Source organism: Papio anubis, chromosome 1 (genome assembly GCF_008728515.1).
Source record: "Papio anubis isolate 15944 chromosome 1, Panubis1.0, whole genome shotgun sequence".
NCBI lineage: Eukaryota > Metazoa > Chordata > Mammalia > Primates > Cercopithecidae > Papio > Papio anubis.
In genome coordinates this window covers 147,897,319-147,911,536 of record NC_044976.1, presented here as the reverse complement: position 1 = coordinate 147,911,536, position 14,218 = coordinate 147,897,319, and the positions used below count along the sequence as shown (strand labels likewise).

Sequence of the window (14,218 nt, the reverse complement as noted above, 5' to 3'; positions counted from 1 at the left end):
CCTCCTGCAATGCCCAGGACAGCCCCCCAATGACAAAGAACGAGCCAGCCTAAATGCTAAGTGTCAGTCATGCCACAGTTGAGAAACTCTGATTTAGACCCAGGGTGGCAAGTTTCTGCCACAAGTGCTCTTCCCCCCTAGTTTCCCTGTGTCCTTTGCTGTCACATCTAGTTGATCAGGGCATTGATGCCCTCTGAGCCCGGTTCTGAAGTTAGAATCCTCTGAACACAGAGCTCCAGGCAGCCTTTAATGAGTGATGGGTGCTGAAATGCAAAATGAACTCGATTGGCCATCCTTGCATTAGACACTTCTTGTGTTGGCCTTGTTTACTGATTCACACAGTAAACCTTTTGAAGCAAAGATCAAGTCTTCTATACTCTTTGTAGTCTCCAATAGTGCCAAGGAAAGAAAGGAAGTGATGGAGAAGGAGTGGAAGAGAGGGAGGGAGGGAGGGAGGAAGCAAGGAAAATTAAAGAGAAAATCAGGGGGAAGAGGAAATAAAATTACAGAAGTAAAAAAGAGGGAAAAATAGAAGAAATAAAGTTCAAACCAGGCACTACTGAGATTAACTGAAGCAGCCCTGCTCTTTCAGGAGCTTATTTTGTGTATTCTTGAGGAGGCCCTACAAAGTAAAAGAAGTCAACACCACGAATTTCCCATAGTCAAGAGACTGACCATGAAAACCTAGTCACTTTGTTCTTTTGACAGTGCAACTCACTCAGGCTCACTGTAAGAATTCCCCGGTTTCCCCCAGTCCCTCCCCACCCCAAGTACCAAGCTTTCCTGCCAAGTGGTGAGAACTAGCTGTCATCAGGTTGTCATCTTTCCAAAGGCCACACGGGGCACCCCGAGGAAGCCGGATTCAAGTTCTTCTCCAAGGTTTGTCAGCCCTCATCTTGGTAGGGATTGTAGATTAAGGCAAGGGCATCCATCCTAGTTAACACCATAATAAATGGCCAACAATGCTGCCATTTGGTGATGATAAAATCCTAAATAGTGTGTCTTGTTGATAGTCTTGACAGATAAATTCTGAGTGTTTTTATAGCTTAGATCTTCAGAAGAGATTTGGCAGGCCCTTAGTATTTAGGGGTTTATGCCATTAAAAATGACACAACCACATGTCTGTTTTGAACTTGTCTCTAATAAATGTGGACGTGTAAGCAAAAATTCTCATGTATACAAAGGGCACGCCTCAGAAAATAACAAGCCTTATTATTGAGTAATCAAAGTGATCAATTTGTTGGAAAAAAATACTCTTTGAAGGCACGTATAATTTTTGGCACTGTTCATCTGGGGATTTTTTTCCCTCATAGCATTGCCAACTAAAAACCCAAGCACAGTTTGTGCTTCAGATGCTTCCACTCATCTCTACCAGCTGAACTCACCCTATCTAAGGTACAAAGCGTTTGCTCAGTGAAGCTTCCCATGCTCAGCTCCCACAGAGGCCAGACTTGCAACCCCTTTCCACTGATTTTTTTTTTTTTTCTTGAACATATTCCTATTCTCAGAGTCCATCTGTTAAGTTTTTTAATCAGTGGCATATCTGGGACCCCATGCCATGCAAAATTCCACAAAGTACCCTTCTTTGTCCATTGTAAAATGAAGTGATCTCTACCTCCTCTCTGCAAAAGAGAGCTGTTTGTGGGAACTCCTGATCTTTGGAAAGAGAAAATGCAGATGGCAGAAAGAGACCATCCTCCTTCTTTGGATCTTTACTTGGTTCCTACACTACTGCCTTTTCCATAGGGCAGACTAGACTGACACATGTAATGCAATGTCAATAAACAACTGAGCAACAGTATGTGGACACTTCATGAAAGTTTAAAAGAGTTAACTGAAGTGGGGACTACATGTAAATTCAGTGTTTGTAGAGTCATGGCATTTTCTAAGAAAATTCTAGGAAAGAAGTCATACGACCACACTCTTCACCTTTTCCCCAGCAACTTCTAAGCAGCTTGCTTTGTGCCCCTTTCATTTCCAAGCAACTAGGTCTATCGGAGCCCGGTGGGGGCAATGGCTCTGTTTTTGCTACTACTGCTAAAGCAAAGGCATCTTCCGTCACCTTTGCCTCCTGTAGAGAAGAGCCTGGTTCTCATGTTTTCCCTCATCTCAATAGCTCAGGGCTTTGCTAATCTTGCTGAACACTTCAGTTTTTAGATGGTATATCAATGAGGCATTCAAACAGAGCAGTTTATACACAAAAATTCTGTCTGCTTTGTAAAAGATTATCCTTTTATAAACACTCTGCAGAAAACATAAAAGCAAATAAGGGGCAGCACATAGAACAGGAAAGATGTTAGCAGGGAGATTAATACTGAATGGGTCGAAATGAATGGCGCTTACTAAAACGAGGTCCAGATACTTTGGCTGCAGTGAAACATAAATAATGGGAATGACACATCGTTTATTTGGGATAATGAGTTGATCCAGAGTAGAGGCCTAGGACAAGAGATTAAAGATTAAATATCCATCTCCTGATGAATATCAGTAGCCAACTTTAACCTTTTCCTTCCAAAAGTACAATTTTACTTGAACCATTCTATGTGCTTATGCTACAGTACAGAAATAGGATCCTCAGAAAGCAACAAATGCCACTTGAATCACTTTCTTATCCTGGTGGAAAATATTGTCTCACGTTTTAAGATAGGAAAAGGAATTTTATTTCTAGGCTATAAACCTCTAGATAGTGATTTTTAAAAATAGATTCCTCCCCCCACCTCATATTCTGCATTTGAGAAATCTAGGGACTCTTCTCGCATCTCCTCATTAACATCCATTCAACAATAAAGTTTTTCAAAAGAAAAACAAAAGTGAGACTGGCACAACCCAACACAGATTTCACATCACCAGTGAGCTCTATAGAATGATAAAATGAGACAAGCATTCAAAATCTTCTCGTCCAAACTCCTCATCCCATCGGTGAGGAAACTGAGGCCCGTGGCCAGCATGTGTCCCGGCCAGAGTCCCACAGCTAGTTAGAAACAGAGCTGGGACTAGTACCCGAGGCCTTCTGGCTTCAGGCCCCGACTCTTTCCACTGCACCCTGCTGCCTCTTTATCCCCTCAAGTTGGAAATAATGACCAAAGCAGCTTGCTGGAAGAGCCAGCACCCCACATGCTAAATTAAAGCCCTGAATTCATGAAAAACTTAGACTATTGGAAGCTCTGAATACATAAGAGTTGGAAACAGAAAAGGGGGATGGGAGGAGCTCGAGCAGCAGGGAAAAATAGAAGAAGAGGATGCAAAAGGAACAGACAGCAATCACAGATGCCCGTGATGCCAGACCACAGGCTCTGCCACCTGGGTATGATTCTGAAGCAGTCTATTGGTGGCCCTTCCCTCTCAAGGGGCGAGACAACCCATGGCAAGAAGGAATTTTGTCATTTACCCATTTCTTGGAATAAGTAGCTGCCCACTGTCAGCAAGCCAAGACCAAGAGAGTAGTCTGTGGCTGGTAGATACCAGTGCAGTGGGAGAACAACAAGATTCAAATGTGGCATTAAAAAATAAAAGAAAGAAAAAATGAACTGAAAAACCCAGGCCACCAACCAGGTGGGAGCAGGAGACCATCACAGGTTAATTCCATAGCCACTCACCTACAGAGAGCAAGGTCAGAATTTGGCTGGCATCCCATGTGATATTAGTTTGGTGGTTTCAGTCTATGCTCCAGGGAACATTTGTCTCGGTGCCAAACCAACATGCATGCATGGTTGGCAGGCTGTCCACTGGAGGTCAGGGATGAGGAGCTGTGGAAGTGTATCTATTTTCACTTTGCAAGTATTTGCATGCCAACACCTCAGCCATTGCGGCTCTTTGGAGAAAGAGGGGAACTTATGCTTGAAAGCGAGGCTGTGTTCAGACATCTTACTCGACATTGGGGTGGTGGAGCTAGCAGTTCCATTCCCTCTATCCTCTTGCTTGGGTGCGTATTCTGAAGTTTATCACTTTGTCAGAGGTGAAAATAATTGAGCCACTTCCTAGATAAGAAAGGTATTACTGGGACCACCCGCCAGACCTTTTTAGCAGGTGAGAATTCTTTTTGTGGTTGCCATGTGCATCACAGGTTTCCACTAAGATGGGGTAATCAAGAGACAAAAAAACAAGCTATTCACAAGACGTGCAAGTGCTGTTTAGGAAAAGGAAGGATGTGTTTGGTAGAAAGCATTTAAGAGGGGTTCTGAAAGGGAGGCCAGCATTCATTCAGATCTTTATTCGAGCAGTGAGCATGTTCAGCCATAAAGACCCAGAAAGGAACACCACCACCTAGCCTCCCTAGATTAAAAGAGTTTCCAAAAGGAGTACTCACTAGTAAGCAGACACACTTTAATATTTTTACCAAGAGATATTAAATAATTTGGTGCAAGTAATTATGGAAACAAGAAGAGAGTAACTATGGGTGGAAAAGGGAAGAAGGTGGTACAAGGACTTCCCAAAAGAAGCATCATGCTTTCATTGAATCATTTCATGATGTCCAGCCCCAGTTGAGGTGATGGTTAGCAGCAGAGCAGCAAACAATATGGTGCTGTGCTAGGGATGATGTCAGGTTAGAGTCAGAAGGATGATGCTATGTAGACCTTGAACCTATCTGCAAAGAACTTCCAGTTCAACACTCTTGGTACTTAGAAACACAACCCACATTTCCCAGGTGTTACCAATATTCCCTTGTGGATGGGGTCTGTTAGTAGATCTGACTGTGAAAACACTGTAGTCTACAAAGTGAAGTCATTGCATCTTTACTTCTCCAGAGACAATTTAGTGATTTGAAAAAGCCAAGATGGCTGCCCTTAAATTAATCCCTGATGGACCAATGGTGAGTTGAGCTTGGGAATTTCCCCCAAACTGGCATTTAAAAATGTCTCTCTACTAGCAAGTAGCTATTGAGGCTTTGTAGAAACTCCTTAAATTGCCTCTTTTTCCTTCTATTACCAAATTCTCAGCAAATTACATGGTCATTTTCATAGCTCCCAAGTGACGTACCTATGTGGCTGTGAGACCAAATTTGTCCTTAGGACCAAAGCTACTGATAACCATTAGGGATCTTGATAGATCTTCATAGGCCAAATCCCTATTATGTTCCAAATATATTCACTGAAAAAAACCCTCAATATTTTCATAGATAAGTGGGAAGAGTGGGAAAGAAGACATCTTCTTTTATGACTCAGACAAGTAGTGAATGCTGGAGGTCCTAGGTCTCAGGTATGTTTTCCTAATTCTGGGCCTGCTTCTAGGTGGTTTTTGTTCAGACTGAAACTATCTTTTTTTTTTTCTAACAAATTTACTAGTTTCCCTTACTGCATGCTCTGCAGACTTACACTTCCAATTCTAGAGTAGAATTGGAACATTTTTGTGTGAAGTCAACTAAGTGTATTCTCTATTGATTTGTTAGCGTATTCTTCACAACAAGAATGGACTCATGTTTCACACATTCTAGGGACTCGGTGTCAGCTCGACGAGGAAGAAGAATCAAGAACTGAAGGAGAAAGGGCCAAGAACCCCAAGAAAAGCAGGTTACAAAACAGTTCAAAGTGGTACATTAAGTGGTACAGCTTCATGCAGACAGCATTGATATTTAAGGGGTCTTAATGGGACAGCAAAAATCTCCAGAGGTGATACCCTGCCTGCCATGACAACTTCCCTTCCGTCATTATGCTCTAGCCCAGTAGTTCCCAGTCCTAGCTATATATTAGAGTCACCTGGGGAGGTTTAAAAAAAATTCCCATGCCCAGCTCTTACCCAGAAATTCTGACTTAACGGATCTGGGGTGGAGCCTGAGCATTGCATCTTAAAACATTCTCCTGGGCATTGTATTGTAAGCCATTGTAGTGGGCTGAATAAAGGCCCCCCAAAATATTATATCAGGTCCTGCTTCCAGGAACCTGTAAATGTTACTTTTTAAGGCAAAATTGGGTTTTGCAGATGGGATTAAGTTAAGGATGTTGAGATGGGGAGATTGTCTTCATTATTCAGATGTGCTCTAAATGCAGTCACAAGCATCCTAATAAAAGAGAGTCAGAGGGTGACGTGACACACACAGAGGGAAAGGTGATGTGAAGATGGAGCACAGAGAGATTTGAAAGTTCTGACCTTGAAAATTGGACTGATGTGGCCACAAGCCAGGTAATGCTAGCAGCCACCAGACACCAGAAAAGGCAAGGAAAAGATTCTCTCCTAGAGCGTTGGAGGGAGCACTGCCTTGCCAACACCTTGATTTCAGCCCAGACATTCTGATATCAGACTTCTGAACCTCCAGATCTATGAGAAAATATGTTCTGTTATTTTAAGGCACTAAATTTGTAGTAATTAGTTATGACAGCCAAAGGAAACTAATTCAGCGGGTCAGCAACAGCCACTGCAGTCCTACTGGCCTCTGCTGAAGTCCTCAAAAGGCCTCAGTGCTACCTTCAAGTCTTGGCACTTGCTTTTTCTCTACCTATAGCACTCTTTCCCCTGGTCTTCACTTGGTTGACTTCAGGAGGCTTTCCCTGACCCAATCTCAGATCGTGCTTTTTTTTTTTTTTTTTTTTTTTGGATTTTGTACTTGTCTTTCATAGTAAAATGAGATATTTAGCTGTTTATTTATTCAATGCCTTTCTTTCCCACCAGAATAATAAACTACTCTCTGAGGACTACGCTTACGTCATTTTATACATCGCTATATTTTCAGCACCTAACATGGTGCCACACACATAGTAAGTAATCAGTAAAAACTCATTAAAAGAAATAATGAATGAACTAATAATCTTGTAACACATAGGACTGAACTCCAGATAACAGTCAGGGATGCCAGATCAGAGTCTATCTCCTGGGAGAGGGAATAACAAGGTCCAGGAAGAAAATCTGGGCCCCAAATAAAAAAATCTCAGTGCTGACTGTGCTCCAGACTCTGTGGGAGAACTGGAGTGGTAGGGGAGGGTTTATGCAGGGGTTTGTATGTGAACACTTGACTCCTGATTCGAGCAGCCAACCACACTTCCAAACTGCATTTGGTATAGGTCATGAGGATCTTGATACAGTACCAGGTTTGACAAGTATTGGCTCAGGAACTGGAAAGGGAAAAGAAAAGAGGTGAAATAACCTTAAGACCTGCAGCAGAACATAACTGGAAACATGTAGGCACTGACAAATACGTGGACCAGGCAAAACCGATCCATCCCTGTATCTGCATAAAAGACAAAACACTAACCGAAATCCATCAGTCTCCAGGTGCTTTAGTGTGTTCCCACTATTCATCTGTCTCCAACTTAAGAACAGCTCCTTTTGTGATATTTGTGTATGCATCTATTTTTAAAAATCACTTGAGTAAATCCAGAACACGAAGTAAAATCCATTGTACTGTTCCTTACTGATTGCCTGCTTCTACTGTAGTAAATAGATGCCAAAGGTAAAAGTGAATGGTGCTGGATGCTGATTTTCAGGGTCAGAAAACAAGTTGATTGTCTTATCAGAACCCCACAAGCTATTCCCTCCCTTCTCTGGCCATTGCTTGGTGAAAAAGCAATGGCAAGAGAGAGGCAACTTTGAAAATCTAGGAATTCCAGGATTGCAGACAGCAATTAAACAAAAGGGCAGAATTAAAAGCCCCATCTTCCGCCAAAAAGGTAGAATGATCAGGTAAGGGAAGAAGAAGCTTGGTAAGGCACAAATGCTTGGAGGAAGATTTCACTTAGGTTCTTTTCTTGCAAGGAACAAACTCAACCACTCATATGAAGAAAAAAATGATGCTTTAACCATGGCTGTTGTTTTGGTTTGGTTTAACTCCTCCAATTTGACCTCAAGAACATGTTGACTTTGTGTTTGTGAATGTAAACATTTCAATCAGAGTTAACAACAACATCAAAAACTCTTCATCGAGAAACAATTTTCTGGAGCAAATTCTATTGTTTTTCAGCATTTCAGTGTTTCAATTTCATAGTGTTTTCAGTGTTCAGTCTCTGAGCACTGTATCTCTGGTTTTTAGCAGTTCCACTATGATGTACCTAAGTGTGGTTTTCTTCGTGTTTACTTTGCTTGGAATTTGCTGAGCCTCTTGAATCTTAATGTCTTTCATCAGTTTTTAGAAATTATTCAACAGTTATCTCCAAATTTGCTGCTTCCTCATTGTCTCTCTCCTATCCTTTCGGGATTCCAATTACACATATGTTAGAACCATTCACTATGTCCATATATTTATTTTGCTCTGTTCTAGTCTTTCAATTTTCTTTTTCTTTCTGAGATTTAATTTTCCTATTTTCTTTGGGCCTATCTTTGAGTATACTAATCCTGTCTTCTGCCATACGCAGGCCAAGCTCTTGCTAAACCTGTCCAACAAATTCTTAATGTCAGCTATAATATTTTTAGGTTATATAATATCTGATTGATCCTTTTACATAGACTCAAATTCTTAGTTGACCTTCATCTTTTCATCTCTTTTGTATGTATTTTTCTGCATTTTATTTAACATATGTATAATAGTTATTTGAAGGCCTTCGAGGTAACTCCAATATCTGGATCATCTATAGGTTTGCTTATATTGCTTTTTAAAAAGTATTTAGTCATGTTTTTCTGCTTCTTCACATGCCTCATAGTATTTAATTGTATGGTGAACATTATGTGTAAGATAATCTTAGAGACTGATGTCTTTGTTATTTCCCCCAGAGCATTTGTGCTTTCCTTTGAAAAACAGATAGGGAGAGGGACTATCTATCAATCACCTCCATCCAATCAGAAATTGAACTGGCTTAGAGCTAGATTGCAGCTTCAGCTAGACTTAGTTCACTTCTGCTTTCAAAAATCTCAAGGACATGTGTGTTTGTTGTAGCTATTCGTCTCAAGGATTTTCCCAGTGCTTTGAGGCAGTGAGAGAGTGAGACACTTGACTCGGCTGTCCAAGCCAGCCTCCTAGTTTCTTAGAATCCCCTCCCCCAGACCCCAGCACTCAGCAAATGTCCTTTGGGAAAATTAGCTAAGGCCTTTAAAATCCCCCAGATTCCAGCTTATCAGCATCCTCTGCAGGTTTGTCTTTTCCTGGTAGAGTCCCTCGGTCTAGCCAAACGTGACCAATCCTCAGTCTGTGAGCGCACTTGCAATTCCCCAGGGAAGGAAATGGTCAGTGACCTCAGCTCATCTGTGAAGGGAGCATCTCTCTGGAATTTTAACTTATCTATAACTTTTTGCTTCCTACATCTCCCATGTCTTTAAAAATATAATTTTTGTAATTTATCCCATTTTTCTAGTTATTACAGCAGAAATCCACAACCTGCCTCAACCTTCTACTCAGAAACACACAAGCCCCCATTATTACAATTTAATTCCACAAATAATTTTCTATGTAGAATAGTCAGGCTTTTCCTGGTATTTTTGCATTTCATTCTTATTTTACTAACATGATTTTCATCTAGTTCAATTTTTCACCATGTATATTTACAACCAAGATGTGGTTTATTGATCAATATCTTTGGCCATATGAAGTTCCATCATTCATAGCATCTGCCATTGTGAGTTTTCATGTGTGACCATAGAATTTTCATCTGTGACCAAGTTTAATTTTACACTTTCAAATTTTGCATATCTAAACTTAGTCAAGATTACATTCTTCAGACAAGTTTTAGACTGTAATACATTTTACCAAGTACAGTGTGTACTTTCAGATACTGTAATTTTTATTTTGTATTGATTATTTTTACCAGTAACATCTATTACAAACTTAATAAAAAGATGATGGTCTGTACTTAAGTCTTATTTAATCTCTAAGAAAATTGTGTGCAATTCTTCTCTGATATTCTAAAAATTTTGTAGTATATATTGGTCTATTCAGTGTGAATTGTGAATTGGTCTATTGCATTCTTAATAAATTTCTGGCACAAGCCTGTCTTTATAGAGTAATAATGTCTAGCTTTGGCAGTGAAGAAAGCAAAGTGATGAAACTGAAGGGGTAAGCTTGTAATGGCAAGATCAACATGCCTTGCATCATGACTGGAACACAAAGACCTTGGTTGCTGAAACAGCTCTAAGGACTTGGGGTTGACTCTATCTCACCTTGCCATGCCCTTTCTTCTCTCTGTGCCTCTGCTCTTGCCTCCTCTCTCAAGAAAAGGCTTCCTTTGATTAGTTATGGTTGTTCTCCTCACAACCTCAGATCTCTCAGAGTCCATTATAGCTGGCCCCTCCATATCATGGTTCATTCAGGTTTCATTTCCATCATTAATCGTCTCCTCTCATTTGGTATTATGTCTGGGTTCACATTCCTAAGAGAAGGAGTATGACTAGTCCAACATAGCCAGAAGCCTACGAGGGCCCTAGTTCAGGGATCATGCTGAGAAATCTCTCTAATCCATTGTTTCTCAAGGTATAATCCACTGATCACCTTCAAATCTGAGGATCACCTTTCCATATTCCACAGCCCCAGGCCTTTCCCTTTCCCCCAGCCATAAGGGAAACCAGGCAAGAAGCTGCCAGGGATCCCTGCAGCCCTTCCCCCACCCTATACCATGAGAAAGCATCCTGGTGTACTTCAAAAAGCTGTAGTATCAGAATAGTTTGGGTTCAAAGTCCAATCCCTTTTCCTCTAAACTGATTGTGAGTGAGTTCCTAAACTCTCTGAGTCTTAGTTTCCTTGTCTGTAAAATAAGAAAATTAAACTGATAAAAACAGATATTATACTTGATCTTCACCAAAAAGCCAAGAAGTGATAAAATAAGAAAATTATATCTGCCCTCAGAAAGAAATGGCATATATAAAGAGGCTGGCACAGATAAATATTAGTTCCTTTCCTTCTGAGGGCAAGTCTGTAGCATCACCTTCATTTGCAGAGAGGAGAGTAGAATAATAGTGCGTGGCCAGAACCAAACAAAACACATGAGATGATCCAAGGAAATAAATGAATAGATTTGCCAGCAAGAGACATTGTTATTTTTTCTCCCTGCCAAGACTTACTTTCCCAGAGATACCGCATTTCTTTGGATAACTCCACAACCACTCAATCCAGATATAGTGTCTCAGGCAGGCAACATGTTTACAGTCAAAATGCTCACTTCCACTTGAAGTTTCCAATCCCCTGCTGCTACTTTCTGCAAACTTAATTAATTCGTTGTAGTTAACATTTGTTCAACCTCATGCAGCAATGGGAGACTGAAAGAAACAGGCTCTTGTAAATTAAAAACATTTCAAAATATTGTCTTCTCCCAAGAAAACATTTCTTTTTTTTTTTCCTTAAATTAACACTCCATTTGGATAACTTTAAAGTTTCAAAAGAAAACAAACAAGGAAGTTCCAATTAATGCTGATTGTCTTTAACTATTTCACTGCCATCCATCCAGGCTACCATTCTTATTATCCTAAGCACTGTCATCTTCTTAATAGATATGCAATAGACCCTCCACCTATCTTCTTTGCAATGCTTAGGTAATTATATCACATATGGTCCTAGTGTGAAAATGCCTGCCACACACTCCATCAGTCAGCAGATTAAGATGTGCCTAAACCCTAAGTGATAATGTTGTCTTGGAAAATTAGAAGTGCAAGTGCCATATTGAAGGCAATGATGTGTAGCAACGGGATATAGCAGATTTTCTTTTTCTTATTGGTTTGGTTGTTTCACTACCAAGACACAATTACATTGTCTAAGACTAATGTAATAATAGGAAGACTAAATATAGGAAGAATGGCTAGGAAATGGCCCTGCAAGCAAATGTCGCCTTATCCCAACAGATTAATCCAAGGGATTCAGATTGGGGCGTTCTGATCTGTTGGCCTGGTTAACAGGCACCAAGGATATGTGTAATCTATCAGGAGAAGCCCCTACAATGACCAATATGTGTGAAAGAACATCCTAATAGCTGTTCTTCCACTACCTTCCATGAGTTGTGTATAATGTTTCCTTATCAAAGGGGCTCAATAATATTCATTGTGTCTCTAGTGCATGATCAGTGAGGCACTCTGTGCAGTTCTGCACAGATGTAAAATACTGTTGTTATTGTTGTTGTCATGAATAATGTAGTAGAAAGAGCTTTGAGCCTGGAGTTAAGTGACCTGAGTCCTAACCACAGCTTTGCTCATAAACTGATCAACTCACTTCCTTGGGAGTACATAAGAGAGTATACAGTGACAAAGTAAAAGACCCAATATTGGGAGACGCTTCTAGGGGGATGCTTCTACAGGCTCTGTGATACTCTGTTAAAATGGCCATCGTTGTGCAGAGTTATCACACAATACTCCGATATCTTTTCTCTGGTTTTACTCTAAAGTCTTTTCATCTTTTCATACGTGCTGATAATAATTCTAAGATTCAAAAATGTGTCACAAGCATAGTTTGAGGACACCTGGTTAAATCAGAGAGATAGAAGGGAGCAAAAGGGGAAAACTAAAATGCAGACATTAAAAACTAATTCAGTACTTTTAACTTCTAAGAAATGTGAGGCATCAATGTTTTCAGAGATTCCTGCCAACAGTAATGCTGAGCCAGGGGCAGTGGCTCGCTCCTGTAATCCCAGCACTTTGGGAGGCCAAGGCGATAGGGTGGCTTGAGCTGAGGGGTTTGAGACCAGTCTTGGAAACATGGCAAAACCTCATCTCTTAAAAAAAATAAAAAAGAAAGAAAGAAAGAAAAATTAGCCAATCTTGGTGGTATGTGCCTGTAGTCCTAGCTACTCAGGAGGCTGAGGTGGGAGGATCGTTTGAGCCTGAGAGTTTCAGGCTATAGTGAGTTGTGATTGCACCACTGTACTCCATCCCGGATGACCAAGTGAGACCTTGTCTCAAAATAACAAACAAACAAACAAACAAAAAACAGTAATGCCAAATATAGGAAACCAATAAAAGCTTCTATGACATTAAGGAAGAAATACTTGGTTTAATTCTGTAAAGAAAGCAATAGTTACTCATGAAAAAATATCTCCACTGTGTCTATGATAGGCATGGTAATCAGCATAGTATTTAATATATCAGATTATTTTTATTGTAATCATCATTTGATTTTGCTCAGATGAAGAGAGTACTATAGCATAATCTCTCTCCATATATATGCATATATAAATTATATATATTATTATTTAAATAGAGAGATACAGATACTAGGATAGAGCATAATCTCTGTCCCTCTGTTTCTGCCTCTCTGTCTTTCTAAATATATAAAAATATATGCATATATAATATAAAATGTTATACATGCAGGTATCTAAATAAAAGTTTATATGTATATACATCCATATGTACATATGCATGTTAGAATAGATGTACATAGAGAGACAGAGAGCATAGACAACTGGTTACCTACTAGTTACAAATAGCCCTTCTTTTTACTAAAATATTGCAGACTTTGTTGAATAGCAATATGTCTAACTGAAAATATTTGGGGCATTGCTTGCAAATAGGGGTGGCTCTATATCTAACTGCTGACCCATGAAAGGTAAGCAGCAATCATGGGATGGAACTTCTAGGGCAGGATGTTGAAAAGCTGGGCTGATTCAGTCTGCAAGCCCCATTTACCCCGTTGCCTTCCCACTTTTCTCTGTCTGTTGCACAGATGCTGTGTTTGAAGAGGATTGGCCAGATTGTGATTTTGAAGTGACAAATCCATGCTAGGGAGGGCTAAATGAGAAGGTGGGGAGAGGCTGAGTCTCTGCTCTTACCAAGGTTTGCCACATCAATCAGCTTGGGATTACCTGCCTCAGTACACCTCACAATATGAGAAAAATAAAACCCTTGGTTTTTAAGCCACTGATTAGGAGCCTCTGTTCTTGATAGTCAAATATAATTCCTAACTGATGCAAGAGGAACATCGATCCTTACCCTCAAGGCATTTATAGTGTTCTGACAAAACAAGGTAGAGATTTAAGTTTGATCTAATTAAACAACATAGACTTGCATAGGAGTGAATGCTTATACAAATGCAACCTCTAAATGCTACAAGTGTTCAAAACAGAAAGAGAAGAGTGTGGACTAGAATTTTTGAAGGAACATTTTCATGGTGTGGGAGGGACCTGTGCTTGTCCTAAAGCTTGGTGAGATATTAATAACTAGAGATCTAGGAAGAGAATTCCAGGCAAGAAAAACAGCAAGGATTTTGTCACACAGTGAAGAAAAGCATAATTGCTAACTAGCTGACCCAGAAGGAGGGCAGACTATGGGGCAGCTGAAGATGAGTCGAATAAGCAGTATGAGACTAGGTGACAGCAGCCTTGAAAATCCAACTATGAAATTTGATTTATGGGCAGGGAGTAACTGTTTATCATTAATTCTTCAT

General features: G+C 40.2%; 1 long non-coding RNA gene across 1 annotated transcript; it reads left to right on the top strand.

Annotated features, from left to right (window-relative positions):
* The first annotated feature begins 5,131 nt into the window (after positions 1-5,131).
* On the top strand, positions 5,132-13,583 carry LOC108582328. The gene is made up of 4 exons (XR_002517472.2): positions 5,132-5,196; positions 5,432-5,507; positions 6,604-6,689; positions 13,499-13,583. It is a non-coding gene; the product is annotated as an uncharacterized LOC108582328 (long non-coding RNA).
* The last annotated feature ends 635 nt before the right edge of the window (positions 13,584-14,218 follow it).